The following is a 14,343-nucleotide window of genomic DNA, read 5'->3' as shown; positions in this document are numbered from 1 at the left end:
CAGCGGGTTTATGTACGGACTAACTGCTGGTTCAATAATTCCTTGGTCGAGCATATCCTGCAATTCTTTTTTAACTTGTTCTCTGTGGATATATGGAATGGGATAATGCTTTGCTTTAAATGTGTCGTGCTGTTTGACTTGAAATTCATACATAAAGCGGACATAGTATCAGGAACATTGTCGAAAACTGGAGCTTGCTGTAAAAGAATTTTGTGTAATTGCGTGCGTTCGTCGTCTGTATTTGCACAGGTCTCCTTAACCTTATCAGAAATCATCTGCATTACATCATAGTCAGCTTCGTCTGGAGTATTATAGTTATGTACGTATGTATCTGTGAACAATGTGGAATTACAGTCTATGTTACATGATACGGAAATGACCTCTGTACGATTAATTGTTTGTTCTTCCGCAGATAGTGAGTGCTGAAATTCTATAGCAAATTGTATATTTTCATCCTTCAACATAAAATAAGAATTCTGAAAATCGATAACTGCGTCGTGTTGTACCAGAAAATTCGTACCTAAAATAACATCTGTTGTCAATAAAGGAACAATCCAAAAATTTAAGTGAAATGTGTGACCTGCAATACAAAATGATAAATGCGTCTGTAATTTAACGTCTACTCCTTTACTCGATACTGCTCCTTTTACTTTCGTTTTGCCTAATGGTAATGTAGGATAGGTATTCTCTTTATTACACTCGTTGAAAGTCTCCTCATTTATAACTGACATAGGTGATCCAGAATCGATTACTGCTGAAAATTTCGATGAACCAATTTTAATTTCGATGACAGGATGTGAAATAGTTTTCTGAACAACAGGTCTTTCCTGTAAAAGAGTGTCTCGTATGTCGTCAAAAGTAATAACATTTTCGTGAATAACATTCTGCGTGTCTAAAGTTGTGCTTGTGTTATTGGAAGATGCGACCTGTAGAGTATCTAGTCAGATTCTATCTGACGTGTTACTATTTACAGGAGGATGTTGTGGCATTTCTACTATTTGAACTGTTCTATTACTTCTTCCAGACGTGTTACGCTCTGGATGATACCTACTGTCGGGTTCATTCATGAGAATATGTTCTTGCAGATGATTTTGCTGTTGGTAAGACCGACTGTTATTATATGTACGTTGATAATTGTGCTCATTGTTTTTATGTCTGTCGTGATAGTCATTCCTATACGGTGCATTGCGATAGGAATTGAAATACTGTGTTCTCTGTACGTAGTTGTTCCTTTGCTGCTGTGCGTTACTATTTGTTGGATCTGGGACTATACGTGCACGCGGCGAAACATTAAAGTTAGGTTGACCTTGTGCATTACATTGTTGGTTAGGTATTCTAACCAGCTGACTTTCATGCTGTTGTGGTGGAAAACGTCTATTGTTACTAAAATGTGGTTCCTGTTGCTGAAAATTTTGACGATATTGATAATTAGAATTTTGTCTGTTATTAAAGTTTTGGTGGTTGTCATTCCTAAAGCATCTGTTACTTTTACTATTGAAATTACGTGTCTGATCATAATTGCTGTACGTTTGTTGGCCTTGGTTGCTATATGAAAAATTTTTGTTTACAAAAGAATAATCAGATTGTTGTACTTCTAAAAGCTGCAACAGATCCCTTAATGCCGAAATATTTTCTTTCTGCTGACCCATTAAAAGTGACACTCTTAATGATCGTGGCAATTTAGAAATGCCTAATTGTATAAGTGCAGATTCACTGTATGGTTCACTTAAGTACTGGTTTTGTTGCACCATGTGCTCGAAAAATTGCGTCACACTGGGAAAATTTGAGTTCTCATAATTCGGTAAACTAATTAACTGATCTTTAATTCCACGCTGTGTCATCTTCGACCAATACGCTGATAGAAAAGCATTCTGAAACTCTTCTACCAAATAGCATTGTCTCGCGATCGCTCTCATACGAGTTGCCGGTTCGCCTTCCAAAAAACTGCAAATAAATTCAAGTTTATGTGTTACGGGCCAAGTCGGTGGAAAAGCAAAGCTAAATTTTTGTATCCATTCCAGTGGGTGAATCTGTGTTCTGTCATTTTTAAACACTTCAAATTTTCTCACTGATAGAAAATGTTCGTAATCGAAATTATCGACTCTGTATGATGGAACAGGTTCATGATTGTAAGAGAATCTATTTGTCTGTGTCTGTTCGGAATCTAAGTCGTATACTCTCTGTTGATTACCTAAATTATACGCACTGCGTGAGTCTGACAAATGTTCGCAATGTGGCGTCTGCTGTGATGTGTTATTAACTGAAATATTTTTCATCTCTGTTACTTCTTGCTGTAAACTTGACAGTTTTCTACGCAACGTGTTATTAGACGAATCGATTTCATTAATTGTCTGCTGTAGATTTTGAAATTCAGGTGTTTGATTAAATGAAACCGGTGAAGTATCGTCTGATTTGCTGTCATTATTACTTCCAATAGCGTCAATACGACTGGCCAATTCATCACATTTTTCAGTCAGTATTTTTACCTGATCATCGCTTTTAGTGTCAGAAGTATTAATCTGTTTTTGTAATTTACGTGTGGTTTCGTTCAATTTTTTAACATCAGCTTTGATGACATCGCAATCCTGAGTTATTTCTAATTGTTCAAATCTGTCTGTCACTGTCTGAATATCTGCTGTGTGTGTATCTGTTTTTGATTTAAGATCAGAAATTTCATCACGTAATTCCGCGTTCAACTGTTCGATAGTATTAATTTTGTCGGACACTGTAGAAATATTGTTGTCTACGAATGTTTTTGCTTTCGCAAACATTTTACGTTTGTCTTCTTGTCTCTGTGCAGTGATTGTTTCCATTACTTGATGTTTTACTTTATTTTGATCCTGAATAAATTTCCGGAAACGCGTATCACTGTTTTGTATGTGAAGATTAAAACGTTCGTCAATCTGAGTGTTCTGTTGGTCGAATTTCGCGTCAATCTTTTCATCCATTGTGCGCAAAAGTTCTGCTGTCATTGCTTTAAACTCGTCGCGTAATTGTGTAGCCTTTTCAGAGCATTGTTTAGCGACTCCGCTAATTTCGTCTCTAAGTGTTTCTGTTGTAGCTGTTTGCATTTCCCTTAATTCTTTCGCAACAGATCTAATTTCTTCGCTACTTTTTCTTGAACAAGCCTCAATTTCCTCGCGTAACTGTTCCTTACAAGGGAACCTCCTCATCGCACCCCCCTCAGATTTAGTTATAAGTTGGCACAGTGGATAGGCCTTGAAAAACTGAACACAGATCAATCGAGAAAACAGGAAGAAGTTGTGTGGAACTATGAAAAAAATAAGCAAAATATACAAACTGAGTAGTCCATGCGCAACATAGGCAACATCAAGGATAGTGTGAGCTCAGGAGCGCCATGGTCCCGTGGTTAGCGTGAGCAGCTGGGAACGAGAGGTTATTGGTTCAAGTCTTCCCTCGAGTGAAAAGTTTGATTTTTTATTTTCAGACAATTATCGAAGTTCAGGCACTCACACATAATCAGCTTCGCTCTCCAAAATTCCAGGACATGTTCAGATTTGATTGGACATGAAAACGTTAAAAACATATGTTTTGACAGAGCACAGGGAAAACTGAGCGACTGTGAAACTTTTGCATTCATTTGTTGCAGTTTATGTGACAAACTCTTATGTTTTCATCACTTTTTTGGGAGTGATTATCACATCCACAAGAAAACCTAAATCGAGCAAGGTAGAAGAACCTTTTTACCCATTCGCCAAGTGTACAAGTTAGGTGGGTCGACAACATATTCCTGTCGTGTGACGCACATGCCGTCACCAGTGTCGTATAGAATAAATCAAACCTGTTTTCCTGTGGAGGAATCGGTTGACCTATGACCTTGCGATCAAATGTTTTCGGTTCCCATTGGAGAGGCACGTCCTTTCGTCTACTAATCGCACGGTTTTGCGGTGTAGTCGCAAAACACAGACACTAAACTTATTACAGTGAACAGAGACGTCAATGAACGAACGGACAGATCATAACTTTGCGAAAATAAAGAAAGTAAATTTTTCGCTCGAGGGAAGACTTGAACCAAGGACATCTTGTTCCGCTGCTGAACTCATATACTCCTTTACGTTGCTTATCTTGCGCATGGACTACTCAGTTTGTATATTTTGCTTATTTTTTTCATAGTTCCACACAACTTCTTCCTGCTTTCTCGATTGATCTGTGTTCAGTTTTTCAAGGCCTATCCACTGTGCCAACTTATAACTAAATCTGAGGGGGGTGCGATGGGGAGGTTCCCTTGTTAGTATCATGACACTGCGCGGCAACGGCTGTAATCTGCTCGCTAAGCTGTCTAGAATTGTTGTCTAATTTTTCATTAAGGCTGTCATGCTTTTCATTAAGCCGTTTGATCTGTTCACTAAGCTGTCTCGAATTGTTGTCTAATTTTTCATTTAACTGTTCGTTCTGTTCACTAAGTTGTTGTTTGAGATCTTCTTTAAGACTGTCTTGATTTTCATTAATTTTATTAAATTTTTTGTCCTGTTCACTAAATTGTTGTAGCAATTTTGCCATAATTTGTTCCAAGCCAAAAATAACATTTCTATTCTCTGTGCTGTTTAGTGGTGGATCTGGAATTGTCTCGCTTTCTGTAACCATTTGGTTATTCTGAGATTTACAAAAAGATTTGCCAGTCGAATGTACACTGTCGGTCACTATTTCGGAATTAAATGGATCCGTCGTACTTTCAGTACACTGTCCATTTTCATTAGAAAAATTTGTCTGTGCGTTATTTGAATTTTCCAAACCGGGTGTGTTAAGCTGGGCAGCGCTCATTACAATAGAGCGCCCCGCGTCATCGATTGTCGTTAAATCAACAGAGGACATAACCGAGTTCGTTTGTTCATCATTAAGACAAAAATCATCATTAGTGGTTGGAATGCATTGATTATCAGTGAACGCAGGATTGTCATCATTGCACTGCCTGTCACAAGTACTATCAGTGAAGTTGTTTAAGTCGATAATTTCATTCATAATACCTCGCGATACACTATTCACAGTCTTTCGCGGCATTTTTACTATAGTCACAATTATTCACAAATAAAATAAGCACAATGCAAAAAGCAACAAACACAAATACAACAGAGCAACGAATTGCCGATGATCTGAGGAAAGAAAGTCACAAAATTAGTAAAAGCGTTGCGCCAAATGCTAATTATATTTTAGTTAATAGGAGCAAATATCTGACTACTTTTCAGAAGATTCTCAAAGAAATACGATCCTGGACCGGATGTCGCCAAGTGTAACCTCCCAGCAAAAATAAATAATTTATCGACAATGACAATTCAATGAGAAATAGCAATCTGAGCCAAGTGTAAGCTCCCCACAAAAACGTAAGTCAATTCAATGATAATGAAATCTCAGTGACAATGAAAACGCAAATAGACCGAAATGTCGATCTTAGGCCCTGTGCAACTTTGAATTTAAGTGAAACTTTTCTTTAAGGAAATGCATGGGACACCTTCTTTCAATTCAAATGATTGTTTTCTTACAAAATTCCTTTGAAAACAAAATTATTATTGGGGCGATTCTTGAACAATTAATTACAGTAAATATACATTACATTGTCTGATGTGCGCAATGCAGCTTCATTACCTTATTTAAAAAATACACCTCATCCCGAATCCTGACCAGAGACCCATGTCGATGCCCGCCGACTCCTCACACACAACAACGACCGACTACCACTCGCAACTGAACTAAACTCTCGCGCAGTCAAGCGCAGACTAGCCACGATAAATAACTCTCTGGTCAGAGATTCTGTCATGCCTGGCCATCGCTGCTACTGAATACACGTGTTTCAACACCCAGGGTGTATACATCGAATGAAAAATCGGGGTTCGCCCTCTCGAATTTTGGTATGTCCTGGAGTTTTATGGAGAAAGAGCTACCGTGGAAATTGTAATACCCGCAGACATCAGATGTATGATATGTTTTCGTCCACTCTCCATATTTTGAGTAATATCTGTCGCTAGCCAGCAGCGACCATGTAAACCAAAATATATCCCCCTCAACAGTAATCCGTAAATTGATATAATGCCATTTAGCATCAGTATCTTTCGGAAGGGGAATTAAAGCGGACCGCCCATAATTGATTTTCTCTGCGTCTAATAGTTTTCTTGCAAACACAACACACAATTAAATACTAAGTGGTCTACACTTGTCAGCATAGCTTGGGTGAGGCGTTCACACACACACACACACACACACACACACACACACACACACACACACACACACACGCATAGTACGCAGCTGAGTCCCTTACTTGATCCCATTCCCTCTATTTTTGGAATATGGCCCTGTATGACGCTCTTGGTAAAAACTCTGAAATTACTCCGAGATATAGTATAAACTCATAGGTTTATTGTGTCAAAATGTTTGCGAAGAGAAAAATTTGAATTTTTGTGCTTCGAATGCTTCAGTGTCATTTGTTGAGAAACTCTGCAAAAATTTAAACACATTCCAAAATAAATAATTCGTGAAGCAATAAGAGCAATTAAAATGTATTCTAATTATTTTCCAGTCGACTGTGCGCCTCAACCTTTAATGTTATTGATCGTGAATATAGCATTCTAGTGCATTACTCTAATAATTCTCTCAGATTCAGTTTGCTTCTCCTAAGTACACTATGAAATTATTATTGTTTAAATCAAACAACATAACGGAATTTCATCATAGAATGCCACTGAAGCAGATTCCTGCAATATGCTAACAATTTTTAGTTCTGTGGTTTATTTTTTATTAGGGTTCACATACACTGAAGAGCCGAAGAAAATGGTACACCTGCCTAATACGGTGTAGGGCACCCGCGAGCACGGAGAAGTGCCGTGACACGACATGGTATGGACTCGACTAATGCCTGAAGTTGTGCTGGAGTGAACTGACACCATGAATCCTGCAGGGCTGTTCATAAATCCATAAGAGTACGAAGGAGTGGAGATCTCTTTTGAACAGCACGTTGCAAGGCATCCCAAATAAGCTCAATAATGTTCATGTCCTATGAGTTTGGTGGCCAGCAGAAGTGTTTAATCTCAAAAGTGTGTTCCTGGAACTGACCTGTAGCAATTCTGGACGTGTGGTACGTCGTATTGTCCTGCTGGAATGGCTCAAGTCTGTCGGAATGCACAGTGGATATGGATGGATGCAGGCGATCAGACAGGATGTTTACGTATGTGTGATCTGTCAGTCATATCTAGACATATAAGTTGTCCCATATCACTCCAGCTCCACATGCCCTACACCATTACAGAGCATCCACCAGCTTGAACAGTCCCCTACTGACAAGCAGGGTCCATGGGTTCATGAGATAGTCTCAATACCCGTACACGTCCTCCAGCTTGATACAATTTGAAACGAGACTCGTCCGACTAGGCAACATATATCCAGTCATCAACAGTCCAATGTCGGTGTTGACGGGCCCAGGAGAGGCCTAAAGCTTTGTATCGTGCAGTCATCAACGATACACGAGTGGGCCATCGGCTCCGAAAGCCTATATCGATGATGTTTCACTGAATGGTTCACACGCTCACACTTGTTGATGACCCAGCATTAAACTCCGCAGCAATTTCCGAAAGGGTTACAGTTCGTTCACGTTGATCGATTATCTTCAGTCGTCGTTGGTCCCGTTCTTGCAGGATCTTACTCCGGCCGCAGAGATGTCGGAGATTTGATGTTTTACCGGATTCCTGGTATTCACGATACACTTGTGGAATGGTCGTACGAGTAATTCCACATTTCATCACTACCTCGGTGATGCTGTGTCCCATACCTCGTGCGCCAACTATAACACCACTTTGAGACTCACTTAAATCTTGATAATCTTCAACTGCAGCAGCAGAAACAGATTATTCATAATTTATACAAGATATTTCAAGTCTCTGCAACATACGTTATGTGCAACTACTTGTGTATTTAAAGATAAAATATTCGTTGATGCTTCCGAGCGACGCTAGGCGTCTTTTATTATTGGTTACGCTCCCGAGAGGCGGAAGAGTGCAGGCTCTCTGCAACGTTCATATTCAGTGTGTGTTGCCTATAATCCAGTCATCTGCTCCTTGTGAATGGGTGGTAGGTTGAGCTTCTGAAATATTTTTCACCTCTTAGAAACACTCATTCTAGATGTTTGTTGTTGAAAATCACTCTATCAAATTACTGTGGTTGGTAGTAGGTAGATACAATACGCCTGGTTGGTAGGCTCCTCTAGTCCGGTGAAATCCCGTCGTCGCAGAACCGGCGAATTCAATGAAAAGAGACCTAGCGTCGCTGGGGAACGTCAGCGAACATTATATTTAGGACAAAAGTTGTTCCCCATCGCTTGATCTATTACCGGTACACGTTTCCTGCAGGGACTTTCAAAAAACCTGAATTTTTTTTATTTTAATATATTTCATGTTCTGACTGTCAATTGCAACCTATATCTCGTAGTGGCAGTTGACCCATCCTCAGACTGATAAGTAGCGTGTATTAACTAGTTTCTCAAGCTTCTTTGTGTGCTGTGTATCTAAGAGAGACCAACTTTTTTGAGCCGGAAGGTTCATAGCTCGTCTCGTGTTGAAGCTAGAAAATAAGTCTGCCCTCGAAAGGAATCTGTTGCCAGTCGACAGTCATGCCACCAGATCAGTGCTCAGGGGCACCCATGCAGAGCTGTTGCCATCGTGGTATCTGTACTCTGTGTGTTGTACCCTTGGTCCCACTAGGCCGAACTCCTGACTGTCGAGTCTGCATTTCCACAGATTCACAGTCATGTGAGCATCCGCTTCGCTAAATACTATGAATACAAACATTATGCGTTTAGCTGTTCCTCTGACTGGTTGGTATCGGCGGAAAAACATAATGGGATTTGAGGAGATTAGTGTTTAACGTCCCGTCGACAATGAGATCGTTAGAGATGGAGCGCAAGCTCTAACTAGGGAAGGATGGGGAAGGTAGTCGGCCTTGCCCTTTCAAAGCAACCATCCCGGTATTTGCCTGAAGCAGTTTATGGAAATCATGGATGGATGAACGAGGGTTTGAACCGTCGTCCTCCCGAAAATGGGATTTGACGGACGACAGTGATGAAAATGATATGAAGAATAATGTATGAGTGAATAGCAGCGCTTATGAGAGTAAAGGGCGTTTTCAAAGCAGTTACACAGAAATTCAGGCAAACACGTACTCTTAACATTCACCAAATCTTTCCATTGCAATTATATTTTCACAATTTCGTTAATAACAGGCGCTAATGTTGACAAGCCTATAATGCATGACAGATACCAAAAAAAAAAAAAAAAAAAAAAAAAAAAAAGGTCAAAAATGGCTCTGAGCACTATGGGACTTAACATCTATGGTCATATCAGTCCCCTAGAACTTAGAACTACTTAAACTAACTAACCGAAGGACATCACACAACACCCAGCCATCACGAGGCAGAGAAAATCCCTGACCCCGCCGGGAATCGAACCCGGGAACCCGGACGTGGGAAGCGAGAACGCTACCGCACGACCACGAGATGCGGGCAAAACAAGTCAAATAGTGACACGTAATAAATATAAATAATGCAGGTAACTATATGTAAAAACTAATTAAAACCGCCGGCCTGGGTGGACGAGCGGTTCTAGGCGCTACAATCTGGAATCGCGCGACCGCTACGGTCGCAGATGCGAATCCTGCCTCGGGCATGGGTGTGTGTGATGTCCTTAGCTTAGTTAGGTTTAAGTAGTTCTAAGTTCTAACGGACTGATGACCTTAGAAGTTAAGTCTCATAGTGCTGAGAGCCATATGAACCATAATTAAAACCAACTTTTAAAAATTAAGATATTCCACTACGTTGAGTACCGCATTTCATATGTTACAGAATAAATACTAAATACGAAACACTTTCTAATGTTGCGCAAATTTATGCACGTCGGCCTCGGTAGCTGCGCAGCCAGCGCGGCGGATTGTCAAATGAAGGGGCCCGGGTTCGGTCCACAGCTGCGTCAGAGATTTGCTCCGTTCGACGACTGGGTGTTGTACTTACGCTCGTATCGTCATCACTGACATTCCACCAAAGAGATGGCTGAGTGGGCGCATCCAGAAATCCAATGTATTAAATAAAAAAATAAAACATATATACACAGTCAAGTGACATTAATGTGACCACCGCCAATGTTCGATGTCGACATGCAATAAACGCTGAAAGTGGCATCATCAGCAATGGAGAGTAGATAAAGCGTGTCAAGATGATGAGGAAAGCAATGCAGTAGTTCTCGTAATGCGGAAACAGAGTCATTTATCTGACGTCCAAGAGGGAATGATCATTGGCTATCAGGACACGGGTGGAAACATTCAAGAAAGGGGTACGTATATGTCCTGTTCGAGTGCCGCCGTGGTTAAACTATACCGTGCGTGGCAAAATGGCCCTCTCCAAAACCGCCACCGAGGCAACTAGGGTCACCGTGCACCACGGATGGCAGGGGTGAACGACGGCTGTGGGTACGTGTGCGGGTGAATAGATGTACATGTGCTGAGCCACTGAAAGCCCAGATGAACCAAGGGGCTACCACAGTGTCCTCAACGACTGTTCAACGAACATTGAGCGTATGGGCTTCAGCAGGAGTCGCCTGGCTCGTACACCCATGCTGACTACTGTTCATCGGTCACAAAGGCTAGAGCCTGCACGCCAGTACCGTAAATGGACGTCAGCTGAGTGGTGACAGGAGGCCTTTTCGGATTAATCACGTTTTTTGCCCCATATGACAGTTAGCCGATTGGCGTCAATGGCGTGAATCATCTCAAAGCAAAAAACCGCAACTGTCATCGGAATGGTGCAGGCCAGAGGGAACTCCCTGGATGATTTCTTCATTCTGGAAGGCACAATGCATAAAAACAAGCTTGCATCTATCCCTGGGAACCATGTCCACCACCAGCTACAGTTCGTTTTTCCTTAGCGTGATGACATCTACCAGCAGGACAATGCAACGTAACACACAGCTCGTGTGATTCGAAGAGCTCCAGGAATAGTTTACCGTAATGCCCTGGCCACCAGAGTACCCGGATTTAAATACGATTGAGAATCAGTGGGACTACATCGATCGGGCTGTTCCCGCTATGGATCCTAAACCGGGTAACCTAGCGCAGTTGGAGCCGGCGTGGTCTCACATCCCTGTCAGAACCTTCCACAATCTCATTGACTCCCTCCCTGCACGTCTCGCAGTGGTTCGCGGTGGTTATTCAGCCTTTTGACTGGTGGTAACGTTGATGTGACTGAACATTGTATTTATTTCGTCACGGAACGGCTTTCGGCCTCTTAGGACATCTTCAGGTGATAAAAGAATGTCACAAACACAGATATAATGGCATTCTACCTATGCAGATATTATTTGCACAGGAAATACCAGAATAATGACATGTAGAGTCATTACGTAGAAACGATTGTGGCGGTGTGGGTGCTGACAGTTTGCGGGGTGTACTGTGTCTGCAGCTATGGTTTTTCCGTAAATGCTAAATAAGTTTCTCTTTGTGCTAGTATCTATATGACGGTCCAATAAATTTGTAGGAGAGTCTCCCACCACACTTGTACACTGAATTTTCTTATGTTGGCAGCATAAATGTTGTAACAATGTACCTAACTGTGTAGTGGCACCAGTCCATAAACACAGCATATCATCCACATATCTGAACGAATTCCAGATTTTGCATTTCAGTGACTCTCTCTAGGAAATAGACTAGTCCTGAATGTGACACCAAAGTGCTTAATCACCACATCACATCGTTCGGTGCATGACTGATAATGAAATAAAGACATAAGAAGAAGGCTAACACAGGCAAGCAGAGCATCCCTCGCTAAAAGAAGTCTTCTAGTATCGCATATAGGCTTTAAGTAGTGAAAGGAATTTGTGAGAAAGTACTTCTGCAATATAACATAGTATGGAAGTCAGTCATGCATATCGAAAACCGGAAGAGAGTAGAAGCGAGTCAGCTGATGTGTGACGTCACAGGAAAGGCCGAAAATTCGGTGGACCGATGAGAATTGCTCAGTTTCTCCAGAGCATCGGCGACGAAAGGAATTTATGCGAAACCACCAACTAAGCCTACCGGAGTGACCGAGCGGTTCTAGGCGCTTCAGTCTGGAACGGCGCGACCGCTACGGTCGCAGGTTCGAATCCGGCCTCGGGCATGGATGTGTGTGATGTCCTTAGATTACTTAGGTTTAAGTAGTTCTAAGTTGTAGGGGACTGATGACCTCAGAATTTCAGTCCCATAGTGATCAGAGCCCCCATGTGAACCACCAACTAGAAGAAGGTTCAGGTTGCTCAGACACATGCTAAGACATCAGTGAGTATCTTCCACAGCACTAAACGGAGCCGTAGATCGTAAAAAAACTTTAGGGGAAGTCACAGCATAATATGCAGGGTGTACCATTTATCTTGACCACAGAAAATAACTTTCTGTCCAGAAAAAGCTAAAAGTGTATCAAAGAAATGTTGTTTAGCTAAAGAGGAACGTCAACCAGTATGACTACCTTTCTTGTGTGAACAGACCACGTCTTTTTTAAATAACACCCTATAAATTTTATTCGGTAATCCAATTCCTCTCCTAAGGACCTATTCAAAAACGTATTACAGTGAACCATTCATGAAAACATGACGACAATAAAAATGTAACGCAAAACTGACTTTGACTCTCTTGTACTAGCACACAGTGCTACTACTAGGGATAACTCGTCCACGTGCTGGAGCGGATAGTAATCAAATGTGGAACGCAAGGAAAATGCATAACGGTCATTCAGTCAACCATCTTCCGTGTGAATTATGCACACCAATGAAGACAATGCAGGAATGTTACTAACCAAGGGAGAATGTAATTAGGATGGATCAAGAGGGATGTTAAAGTGCGATGTACACTGCTTTCAGAAATACGCTACTTCTATTCAAGCTGTTGTCTGTTCACGCGTGGATTAGTTGTTACAGATGCTAGAACAGTAACTTAGAATATTTCGTCTAGGAGTATGTACGACGACTGTCTTATCATGGGTTGAAACAAGACGAGAAAACATCAGCGGGGAAGGCAGATCCACGTCAGGATATTGCTGTGTGCAGAGTTCTTCTGCCAGAGTAGCATTACGTGAATACTACACTGTGGTAAGTTCTGTAACAAGAAAGTCGATTACGGTATATAAATGTAGGATACTACGAGGGCAATCCCAAAATAATAAAATCTGTCGTTTAAGGAGTGACTCTCTATAAGCATTGTAATTCTTTTTTCCGAGAATAGGTTGATTTTATTCAGGACTCCAACAAATCATATTATTCCCCACTCTTTTGGCTGCAAAACCTTATTTTTAAATATAATCTCCGTTCGATTCGACGGCTTTGTGTCACCTTATTAGGAGGATGTGTATGCCCTTGTGGTACCTCTCTAATGGTTGACGTCGGAACCAACGTGTTTCTGCATCAATAGCCTCAAAATCATACACGTACTGCTTCATTGAGCCAAACAAATGAAGTCGGAATGTATGAGATCCGGCTGTAGAGCGGATAAGGAAGAACAGTCAATCGAAGTTTTGTGAACTCCTCATAGACTTGTGTGAGCCCTTGCACAGTCTTGGATAAGGAGACGTTCGTTTGCATTTTTGTGGCGACGAACTCACTGAAGTCGTGTCTTCAATTTCCTGCGGGCAGCACAGCTGTGTATGGTCGGCTGACACTGGGGGATATGGGACAGGTTTGCACGACCTTGTTGCGATGATGACAGATGCCTCGTCCAAAGGCTCACCGTGATTTTGTTCACTACCAGGTCTCCGTAGACATTCTGCAAGCGCCTATGAATATCTGCCATACTCTGGATTACCGTCGAAAGAAACTAAATGACAGCTCTTTGCTTGGAACGCACCTCCGTTGTTACAGACATCATTTTAAGACTACGTATAGCGCTGCTACCAATCGGTTCAAATGGTTCAAATGGCTCTGAGCACTATGCGACTTAACTTCTGAGGTCATCAGTCGCCTAGAACTTAGAACTAATTGAACCTGACTAACTTAAGGACATCACACACATCCATGCCCGAGGCAGGATTCGAACCTGCGACCGTAGCGCTACCAATCGGAAATTCATGAAACTGTAGGGGCTGAAGCATAAGTGTTCCACGATGTCTCACACCAGGTTCCTTATTTTTTCAACTGAAACTGGTCTAGAAAAGGAATGCCGTGCATTACTTGTTCAGGCCCCTTATAAGTTTCACCAACAGACTACACTATGATTATACTGAAATTTCATACTCCAGACATTTCTGATACTTTCTTTTTAAAAAATAGAGTAAGTATTACTGTATTTATCTTCTGTTCTATCCAGACACCCCCCCCATGAATCATGGAC

This window comes from Schistocerca serialis, chromosome 6 (assembly GCF_023864345.2).
Source record: "Schistocerca serialis cubense isolate TAMUIC-IGC-003099 chromosome 6, iqSchSeri2.2, whole genome shotgun sequence".
Classification (NCBI taxonomy): domain Eukaryota; kingdom Metazoa; phylum Arthropoda; class Insecta; order Orthoptera; family Acrididae; genus Schistocerca; species Schistocerca serialis.
This window is presented reverse-complemented; position numbering follows the sequence as displayed.